Source organism: Papio anubis, chromosome 8 (genome assembly GCF_008728515.1).
Source record: "Papio anubis isolate 15944 chromosome 8, Panubis1.0, whole genome shotgun sequence".
NCBI classification, from domain to species: Eukaryota; Metazoa; Chordata; class Mammalia; order Primates; family Cercopithecidae; genus Papio; species Papio anubis.
Window position 1 is genome coordinate 12,403,701 of NC_044983.1, and position 12,282 is coordinate 12,415,982.

General features: G+C 32.4%; 1 protein-coding gene across 3 annotated transcripts in view; it reads right to left on the reverse strand.

Annotated features, from left to right (window-relative positions):
- Nucleotides 1–12,282, reverse strand: part of SGCZ (sarcoglycan zeta) — a 1,210,518-nt gene that overhangs the window by 281,278 nt on the left and 916,958 nt on the right. The window lies entirely within an intron of this gene.

Below are 12,282 nucleotides of genomic sequence, written 5' to 3' on the forward strand. Positions count from 1 at the left end.
TCACGAGAAGAGATTCTAGTAAATATTACACTGTTCATTTGGGAGGTAGAGAGGATTTTATCTTAGAGAGAGAATAATCTAGATTCAGAGGAGACTCACAACATCTGAATCACAGTGTCATGTCATCTCTCACCTTAATTTTATTCAGTGAGCAGAGGGTAAATCCTCTCTAAGCAAAGATAACATTATGGAGAGTATCCGTCATTTATTTTTCAGACCCTATGTCTAGAGTTTATTCAGAAACACCACTCACACCAAGAATTAGTATCAAAGAAGAAAAAGAAACAATGCAAAAAAAAAAGAGGAAATCCAATTGAGGGTTCAGATATTGATTCAAAATAATTATAATTCACTTTTCAGATAAATATATGAGAGGACAGAAAACTTAATGAAGGAATTGCAATCTATGAAAAAGAATTAAGTGGAAAATGTAGAAATGAACAATTCAATAATTGATGTTAAGAACTTTATTGATGGGCACAGTGGGAGATTGGGAACAGCTAAAGAGAGAACCATTGAAATCAGTAAGATGTTTCATTCACAAATATGTGGATTGAAACCAAAAACAAGTGAATAGGGGTACACAGAAGCAGAAGGGACCAGAATTTCCTTTATAAGGAAAATATCTAAGCTATTTTAATTGAAGAATAATGGATGCTGAATTTAACAAATAACTATCCAGTAATGGATTCAATAAGTCTATGAAACTCAAACCAGGAAAAATACAAAGAAAGCTACACTATATACAGTGTTGTAAGGCTAATGAAAATAAAGACAAATTCAGTAACGGAAAACAATATGTTAGCTACAGAATAACAACAATAAACCTGACAGCTAACTTCTTAAAAACATTATAAGAAACAGAACAGATAAACAACATCTTCAAACCCTGAAAGAAAGTAATGACCAACCTACAATTTATAACAAATGAAAGTAAATCACTAGACAATGAAGAAGAGAAAGGGAAAATGGGGGAACAAAGGCTTAGAAAAGAAGAAGTAAAATTTGCAGTCTGAAGGTCACATGAATATGTATGTAGAAAATGTGAGTTATGCACTGGATGAATAACTAGAATATAATGACTTGAGTTAAATTACTGAATGAAATAGTCAATTGTGGTTTTATACATGAGAAGAGCTACAAATGAAAATATAAACCATGATGATATACCAATATAAACCATCAAAATTACTGAAACTATAATATTTTTATAATGTCAAGTTTAAGAATGTGAAGTAATGAGAATTTATACATCGCTAAAGTATTTGTAATGATACTGGGTTTCTATGACACAACAAATTTAGGACAAAATTTTGACAGTAATTTCACTTGTAAGCATACACATTGGCAAAATAAAAGCATAAATACAAGTAAATGCAAATGTACGTGTGCATACACACACAATTTTTTTTTCATATTCTGTAGAGAATTCCTATAAAACAGTAAGATAACCAACACAATGGAAAATGAAGCCAATGAACTGAAATGAAAACTTCATAGAAAAGGATAGTAAAATACCCATGAACTTATGAAAAGGTGGCTAACCTCATTACTCAGCAGGGATATGCCACTTACACCAGGAGCTTTCACTACACATCCATTAGAGTCAGAAATCTTAAAAAGAGTGGCACTATTAAGAACTGGTAAGAATATGAAACATGTGGAACTCTCATACATTACCGGTGAGAAGGTACATTTGGAAAACTGTTGGCAAATCTACTTATGCTAAATTCTAGGATACATGTATATCCTCTGACCTAGAATTTGAGTCCTAGGAATATGCCCAGAAAAACAATGTGTGAATGTTTCTTACAAATGGCAAATAAATGTGTGGGTATAGGATATGCAGAAAAGTATAACGCAACAAACACATTATCTCTGCAGTTATCTGTTTTCCTTATGAAGAGAGGTCTTCCTAATCTCCCTTGGGTCTAGAAGCCGTGTTTAATAATGTGAGTTAAGCCTAAGCCTAGTGCTACTGAAAACTTATTTCCCAGCTTTCCCAGAAGTCTGAATTCCATTGCTCATGTCCTGAAGGTTTCTTAAAAAAGAGAAAAACGTTCAACTCTAGCCTGGGCTAAGCCACTAGGTATTCCAAAGTTTAATATCATTGACTTCAGTGGAAAGAAAATAGTTATTACAGTCCTAGATCATGATTCTAGACCGAACTCCATTCTTTCCTTCTGTGTGACTTGATCAAATTCCTCTGAACTATATGACATCCTGGAAAAGATAAAATCATGAACACAGTCAAAAGATCAGTGGTTGCCAAGAATTCAGGGTAGGGAGGAAGGGATGTCTCAGTAGAACAAACGGAATTTTTAGGGCAGAGAAACTATTTCACATTATACTGTAATGGTGAATACATGTCATTGTATATTTGTCAAACCCCCTAGAATATACAACACAGAGAGTAAATTCTAATGTGAATTATGAATTTTAGTTAATAATTATATATCAATATTGACTCTATTATGTATCAATATTGGCTCATCACTTGTAACAAATGTATCACAATAACACAAGATGTTAATAATAGGAGAAACTGGGGTTGTGGAGTGAGGTGATATATAGGAAATGTCTGTACATTCTGCTCATTTTCGTGTAAACCTAAAACTCCTTAAAAAGTAAAATCTATTAATTAAAAAATTCTACTGTAGTATTTTAATATCTTGGAGATTTAAAAAATAAATTAGGAAATAAGGATCATGCATTTTATATGAACAAAACATTTTACTAACTTTGTCTTATTTGGGGAATTCACTTTTAGTGATTTACTAAAATTCTGACATAATAAAATGGTGAAAAAAAACTATATATAAATGCTAATTAGGATACTAAGGAGGCTGGTTAGGTGAATCCACTCATTATTTCAAGCCATAGAGTTACATAATGCATTTTGCTAGAAATATTTTTAAAGTAGGCATATGTCAAATGCATATAAGAAAAAAGTCTTATATGCATTTATCTTATCATAAAATATCACATGGGAAATTTTACAATACAACAAAATAAATCTGAAGCTGTTTTACATTTATATAAAGGAAGAATAATTTGAGTTGAAACATAAAATCACATACAGACAATACTTTAATATATTTAGTAATTTTTGTAGTTAATGTTTTAGAAACAGTTATATATTATCCTTCTCTGTGATACATAAATATCTGTGTGTGTATGCATGTTTGTTATTTCTTTTAACTAAAAATAAAGTTTAGGGTGTTTCCTTTTTTTCTTTCCCATCTTACACACATTCCAATAAAAATTATTATTTCAGATGTGGCTTTGATAACATATTTGTAAGTAAGTCTTCCATGACATTTATTTCCTTAATTTTCATAATAAAATGCTTACCCTAACATTTGTTATCCTTATCAAGAAAACTAATGCATCTGTCCTTAATCAGCCATGGAGAATATTAGCCCTCGTTTGTTGCCAGAGGCTATAATTTCTCATTAACATTCTAGCTGAGAGACATTATGTTATTTTAAAGAAAAAGTCTATGAGAAAAACTACCCATTTTTCTTAGAAGTCTACATTCTAACATGTGATAGAGCCTGGCATCAGAAAGACTTCATACCGAGCTAATATGAGTGTGGCCTCTGGCAGAATTCCTGCACCGAAGAGAACTTCAACTCAATGTCTTGAGCTTTTATTGAGGATTCCTACAATAAATCGCTACATGAATTCTACTTCTTAAATTGTCACAAAACTTGTGTTGAGAACATTTTCCATTAAATTATTAATTGTTCTCCATATGTGATTAATTGCATTAGAAATTTAGTAATAGGAAAAAAAATGTATGTTCTTCAGGAAATTGTGTGATTTTTCTTTTCTCATATTTTGGTTACTACATTAAAATTTTATGTTGAATCATAAAAATTATCATGGCCCTTGTATTTAATTTTTTTCTCCCACGTTTTTTTCTACCTTACGAATCTGCATATACTTTATAAAGTAAAAATAATAAATTATTTATAAAAGAAAAAATACATATACACATAGATAAATCTCAAGATTAAATAAAACTATTTTCATCAAATTGTTAGACATTATTTCCATATCTAAAATATTTACTGTATGTCACATATGTAATTCATTTTGGGAAGCCATGGGAGAGAACATCAATGAGAATTCCATTGACACTGTCTGTGTACTCTTAGGTCTATAACTATGAAACAATTCTATTCATACACCAAAGAAGTGAACAAAATACATGTACTCAGATTGCGACCAAGTATCTCAGCTTTAAAATGCATTTCAAAATTTTATTTTCTCTAAACTCAGAATATAGGGTTAAAATATACTTTGAAACTCCTTATTTCTCTTCCTTTTCTACCAGACATCCCTTTGCATCATGCACACTTCTCTATATACTTTCTTAGAAATTCCAGGGGTTCATCTTGTAACAAGCCAGGCATGGAGACCCAGCTGCAGACTTCTCCCCTACCCAAGGATTATTTCAAAGTGCCTCATCTGCAATTCAACTGTAACCAATATGGTGTCAATTCACACCCCAAACTCAAGATAGCCATTGGAACAAGACATGCAGACCTTTACCTTGCTCTACTCCTGCATGTTTCCCATACCAAGATTCCCCTTTTAAATCTCTCCACTCAGACCAAAAATTTGAGATGGTTTCTTTACAGCTTGACTCCAGTCCCAATGCCTCCCCAAGTGCTGGCATTTGGAATAAAAGTTTCTTTCCTTTCACCACACCTCACTTCTAGTGTCTCTGACTTTTCGAGAAGTGAGCAACTGAACCAGAGTTCAGTTACAGCATCAATAAATTTCCACAAATTAAGTAGATATATGTAACTGCCATTAATGCAGCGTATTTGAGTCATATGTTTTCATTCCTCTCTAATCCCATAGATTGAAATGGTTTTGAATATAATTTATATCTTGTTCATCAATGTATCCATAATGCCAGCACAGTGCTGGCACACAACTGAAACTCAGCATATTTTCGGTGAAAAAATGAATGACCATTAAATAATAAGGCAGGGCATATTCTCCCAAGGAACTCACATTATAGTTGGAAAGATATCTAACACACGTGAAAATTTAAAAGCTGATTTGGTGTAAGAAGAACATAATCTATATTCTCAAGAGACTTTATGGCTAAGAATGTATCATTCAGCTTTTACAAAAGGTTAAAGTACTGCTTTTTTTTCAACCAAAGTACATTAAATACAAACATCACTTTTTAAACGTTTTAAAACTCTTCATGGGATTTTTAATTTTTAGCTAAAACACTTTTAGGATATCTATGCAGCAATGGAAAGTACATAGAATTTTATTAAATTTATTCACTGGACTCATTTTTTATGATGTTAGATAAAAATATAAAACTTAGTAGAGTCATGTTCCAAACTAATGGTAATCATCCAAATTTTTTTCAATATTAAGAAGAATGCACTTACCTTAGAGACAACATTGTAAACTGTGGGTAGACTTCAGACTAGCTCACTAATCTCAAATCTATTATTTAACATACTGGTACTAAGAGAAGGTACTCCTTCAATTCCCTTTTTCTCCCAACTCCTCACCTATGAACTATGTGATAAAATGAGAAACCTATTTAACTTAGTGAAGAAGACATGGGTAGCTCCCCATAAAAATGTTGTGCTCCCCTTTTATAGTGTATATTTGTGTATTGGTAAAAACTATCTAGACAGGGGCTAGATTCTCTGCATGCTTTCCCCTGTGTCGACATGTGATTATCTGACTAATTCTTGCCATGGAATGTAAGCAATAAGGCATGTGCCAATTTAGGATTTTTTAGAAGCTTATGCATCATCTTCACCTATTCTCTCATATCCAACATTGGGAGTAAAAGACTCTGAGATCCTAGTGGAGGACAGAGTAACAAGAAGGAAACTGCTGTTCTTCTGCTTTATCATATGCAGGAAAGCCACTTACGAAATAAAAACAAGCCCACAGGACTCTTAAATGACTGAGAAATAAAATGCTATATTAAATCTTTGAAATTTTAAGACTCAATTCTCAGAGTAGCTTATAGTACCCTAATACACTTACTGTGTCTCAAAGTGTATCTTCTGGAATAATAGTCCAAGTAGACATGTCATAAAAAAGTTCTATGACCAAGAAAGTTAGAAACCATATATCCCTTTTAGAGACACATAATAGATACAGGATAATCAAAAGCTCAGCAAAGTTGTGGAACTTTAAAAAATGTTTAACTGTGTTTAATCTAGCAACTTCCAAATTTACTGGCAAATTAAATCCTTTATGGCATAAGAACTATTAATGTCGTGTAAAAATGCTATTAATCAGAAAATTCTTTGGAAACTATTTCCTTGGCTAAATGACTGATAAAATCCCCTCATGACTTGGAAAATGTCTTTGGAAGGTGAATGTTGGATAAAGGCCTCAGAGCTAAGGGGAAAAAAACAAAACAAACCTGAAGATCTGGGGGCATGAATCTGTTTTTGATGGGAACAATTTATATTCAATAATCTTATTATTGAATGAGTAAAATACATATATTTTTTTACCCAAGTATGCTTTTTCAAGTATTTTAGCTTTGAACTGTACTGAATACTGTGGTATGTCATCCTAATCATTCTTTTGGGACTGAAGCATTCATTTTCCATGCCATTAGGAGTGTTAAGGGCTGGTGATTCTCTGCTAAATCCCTTTCCAGGAATTCCCTAAGGTGAAGATGTGATACTCCATCTATTTGGAGAGTGTGTACCCAGTGACTGGTACATACAGAGGTGTAAGGTTCTGGCCAAGTTTCCTCCAGAAAGGCCCACTCTGAAGGTCAATTATTGCTCCATGGCTCCCTGCGAAAGAGCTGAGGTCTTTGTGGAATTGCATGACAGTTCAGCCTCTCTCTGTCCAGTGCTCCTTCTTTCCCTCTCTCCAATCCTGAAAACCCTCTGTTAATCCTCCTGCACGGAAAATTCTCTCTCAGAATCAATTTTATAGAAATCATAATCTAAGGCAAGTGTACATCATGAACTTGCATTATTATCAGATCATTTAAACATATTTTGCTGAAATGACTTAATGATTAATATTATTTGGTTACAGGTGCTTTAAAAATATTCACTGTTAATATTTCAGGAGACTTTTCCGTGTTGGATAAAACCTGAGATTCCATTGCTCGTGTCTATACATGCGTAGGGTCAGTCCTCTCATTTAGTTTTGCTGTACATCTTGACAGCTTGTTAACACTTTGCAATACTTCCGTCGTGGCATTTTCTTTAGGTATGTATAACTTTCCCCTTTCTAATTTTCATTAATGCTGTTACTCTGAAACCCAGAAAGTCTACCTATGAAAATCAAAGTACTGAATCTGTAACAGAGCCAAATTCTTATTACTGGTATTACTGGGATTGTAAAATAAGCCTTGCTGTTATTTCCTAGTTATACTTATTCAGAGAAATTAACTTTACCTCATGGGTATGTAAATTATTATTTTCCTCCTTTGCATTGACGGTTAGAAAATTAATGACAATTTTTTGGCCTAGTCTAACATGGATAGAAATTTCTTCTTGCAGTTTGGCTATCAACTTCAGCCTTGTCTTCCCCTTCTCTTATGCCATCCTCATTTTTTATCTGCCATAATTGCTTCATGATCAATTTTAAATGTTTATCTTGTCTGAATATATTATTTTACCCAGTGTTTGAATACCTTTCTAGAAAAAAGTGACTTATTATAAATTATAACATAATTTATAAGGTTATATAATATATAATGTATATATTACAATGTGGAATTGGAAATTGTGACAAAATTCAAATAGAACATGATATCATTTTAGTACCCACAAGGCAAATACAAAGATAGATGATAACACAAAGAATTTCAGATTACTTTTACATCAAGAAAGAATTTCCTTGAAATAGTACAGTGATTAATTTCTTTATATTATTATTTTGAATTCAGCTGACTGATTTGTTCAAACCTGTTAACTATTTGCCAGATGGGTCTCTTTTCAGCTTTTGCTTTGTCTCGAGAATATGCATAAAAGCTAAATATTGGGCTTTGAACTAGATAAAGCTGGAATGAATTCTCAAACCCATGCTCTTTATATGAACATGGACACTTTGTTTGGTTTCATTTTTTGCATATATAAAGTATGAATAATACCTTCAACCTAGATGTCTTTTTACAAGTATTTAGATATCCTATATAAAATACATAGTATGGTACCTGATTTTTAGTAAAATCGTAAACAGTAGTATTATTTACATTAGATAGTCTTTAAAGAAAGTTACCTTCTTTCATTAAAATTCACTCAGATTAAGAATGAAATTCATCTTTCAGGGTATTTTTGAAGTAAAACAGTTACAAAAACTTGTGTGAAGACTCAACTGAAAACATAACTTTAGGAATTTCCAGCCTGAAGCAAATTGTTACATCTAGGAATCATTATCAGCTAGTGAGTAAGGTAGGTGCAGGAAAACAGGAGAGAAGTAACGTATAAAGAGTACAGTGTAAGGATGATAGCTGATATTCAGGGTAAATGTCTTGGGAGAAAAGGGCAAGAGGAAACAATAAAAGAAACACTGCACAAAATGTGTAAATAAAGGGAATAAGTAAGTTTGTTTGGTTTTATAAAATCCAAGAAAATTTGACCTAAGCAGAGATGTCAAAGAGAGAAACCAGGATTCAAGGTTACTCTTCTGTCTCAAATGACAGCACACTGAGTATTACCAGGTACAAAACACTGGAATTCTCTAGTGCCTCTGGCACAACCAACCAGGAAGAAAGGTAGACCTAGGTATCCTCTGGCTTGGGCAACAAGCCCGTAGAGCTTTCTCCCAAAGACAAATGGATCAAGCTTTAAAACCCAGAAAACTTTCTTTTCTCAACTAGGGTGAATTCTGAAAAATCTGCCTGCCTATTGTTGGTCATATATAAATATTGCTGATATCTGTCCATTCACAGCTCAGCCCCATCCAGGTTCCTCCCTCTAAACAACACATGCAGTCCTGTCTTTTAACACCTAAACAGTCTCAATTTTAAACCAATGAATAATTTTCTCCCTACCCTAATTGATCTCTGCATACATATCATTTGACATTTGGTATGTACTACCTTTTGCTTTTGAAATATTTGATTTCTGTACCAAAATATTCTCATGACTTTCCTGTAACATTTCTGGACAACTTTCTGGGCATTCTTACTGCTATGGACCAATCGAAGTTAGAAGAGAATTATGTTGCACACTGTATAAGTTTGAAATCTTGTTCTTACACATACGATTTCTATGATCTTGGGCAAATTACCCAACTTCTCTGTGGCTAAGTTTCTTCACTTGCAAAATACAATCAAGAATATTTTCCTCTTCGTAGAGTTGGTGAGAAGATTATGAGTATTATTATGAGCAAAGCACTTGAGACATTTATTAGTAGATAGAAACTAACACATAAATATTAGTTATCTGTATTTTTATTTTATGCCCCTCTTTAAAAGGCATATTTCTTTGTGATTCTTTCCTTGGCCCTCTCCTCTTTGAATTTCATATACCTATGTAGTGATTCAATCTTGGGTCATGGCTTTAACAATTATCTCCCTTCTACTCATATGTCTCTTTAGAACCCAGACCTCTATTTTCAACTATCCACTGGACAGCTCCACCCTGATGCTTTACAGATATGTCCAACATAAGGTGTCTTCCCCATTCCAAACCTGTGTGAATCATTCTGTGAATGGATACGTTCAACAGGTAGTAACTTCCTAACTCACAACTGTGAGTCTTACCCTGGATATCTTCCTTTCACTATGCCGTTCCTTCCACGTTCTTATCATCTCTCTCTTTTTTTTTTTTTTTTCTGTCCTCACTAACAGACACTGAAATATTGTGACAACTTTCTAACTGGTCTTCCTGTATCTATTCTTTCGAAATGTATTCTGTAAAGTTCAGCCAGAAACCTGTTTATTTTACAAACCTGTTTAAAATCTTTAAAATGTTCTCCTAGAGACCTAAGAATGATAAATAATTTTAAAATGAAAAAAAAATCAACTAACCTTGATTTCATCTTTATTTCTAGCTCTGTTTTCAGAAATTTATTCCCATAACAACCTGGATTCTATAAGCTACTTCTCAGGAATTATAGAAATTATTTGAAGAAGTCTGGCTTATTCCTGAATCTAATTCTCATAGGTAGACCCTGAACCTAGAACGTCATTCTCTCAATAATTCTATTAATTGTCTTCTACTTCATTTTCAGTTATTCATTTAGACACCACTATTTAGGCAAAGGAGCGTTCTACATCTACTTGTAAAAGTGAATATCTCTCTATATATTGTAATTGCCTTATTATTCCCCTGTTTCTTCAATAGACTTGTAAGTTTAGTGGCTTACACAGTGTCTAAAACAGGAAAACATTTAATAAATATTCTTTGAATAACTGGGCAGTACTGATTTTTCATAAAAATAATCTGAAATTAATATTAGAAAATAATTTAAGTATACATGTAATAAATTGTACTGTATAAAACATGAAAAATGTAAACAAGAATTTAAAAAAAAAACAACAATGATACCACTTAGATGTGAATATAGTAAGATATTTTCTAAGGAAAAGTGGGTAAAATACAACAATAATTAGTACTCTTGTAGATTAAGGATAACATCTTACTTTTAGGAAAGATGTGATATTCCAAGACAGTAATATTCCAATATATACAGTATACTAATATTTTAATATACTATGAAGACATAAATGTACTACAAGAGCATACTAGAGAGGTTAGAACATAAACCATAGTGTCTACATAATATAAAATTCCTAAGTATATAAGCATTATTGTTAAATACATACACAGACACACACAAAACTAAGTATCCCTAAACATGTATATATTACACTTATTTTTGAATTTCTAAAAAATACTTGCTGTGAACATGTAAAGCTAAAAAACACGACTTTAAATTCCCATGTAATTTGTATTTATGAATTCTTCAACTTATATGTTTAAATATTCTGTTAGTAAAGCAACACCAGTTTTATAAAAATTTCTAATAAACTATAAAATTTTATTTTCTCAGAAGTTGACATAATTGAGCTGTAAGCATCTGGATGTGTTCTTAAGCAATTTTCTGTAGTTCAACATTAATAAACATTCGCTGAATATTTTCCAAGATTACAGAAGTTTTTCAATTTCAATTTGGAAAGCTAGCATTTCAATTGTTACAAATAAGACATTTGTCCCAACACTATTCTTAAATTCGAATATATTATTATATCTAACTGATGATATCAATCTCTTTAATCTTCATACACATTTTGTTCATTCCCAAAGTGTTTGTGTACCTTGTTTATAGGCCACAAGCAGATGTTTCATTATAACCATGTCAGGAATGCAAGATAATTTATATCTTCAATCAGCAGTAAAACAGGAGCACAACTTTTATCTGTATTTTAAAACTCAAAGTCTATATTCTCTATTTTCTAGACTCCAAATAAATTCATAATTGTTAATCATGTCAAGAGTAGTAGCTAGATTGATTTATCTCCCTTTTGAAGACAACGTGTACAAATCTAACAAAGCAGAGACTTTCATTTATTCTTTAACAAATACTGGCCTATTTATGTGACTTACATGAGGACTCTTTGAATCTCTACAGACATCATTTTAAAATCTTGGTAAAAATTCACTTAATCTGAGACTTGTTAATTTGTAAAACTCAGTAATAATGTATGCTCATTCTGCTTGACAGGGTTAATTAAAAAATTAAAAAACAGGATAAATCAAAGATCTTTGGAAAACACCAAGTACTGTAAAACCTTGGGAAAATGATAAAAATGAAAGGGCTGAAGGTCATTAACAAGGTTTTAATTAAAAGACTCTCTTCGGAACTTCTGTGTCAATCACAGTGTCTGGCATATTCAGTGCATCCGGTTGTGGGATTATCCAAGGAAATATGCATATTAAATACAAGAATAAAATACAGCAAATTCCCTGGTCTAGTGTCAGATCTTTATTTTGACATTTAAGAAGGTCTGTGAGGTGTCTAAGTAATTGTATATTGATGTTCCTCCACTTACAATGCTTTGACTTATACTTTTCAACTTCCTCATGGTGTGAAAGTGATACAGATTCAGTAGAAAATATTCTTTGAATTTTGCATCATTTTCTTTTCCTGGGCTAATAATATGCACTATGATATTCTCTCATGATGCTTTCGGAAGGGCAGGGAGACCACAGCTTCCAGTCAGCCACACCAGCACCAGGGTAGACAACCAATGCTTTACTGTATTGCAAGATTTTGCCCAACTGTAGGCTAAACAAGTGT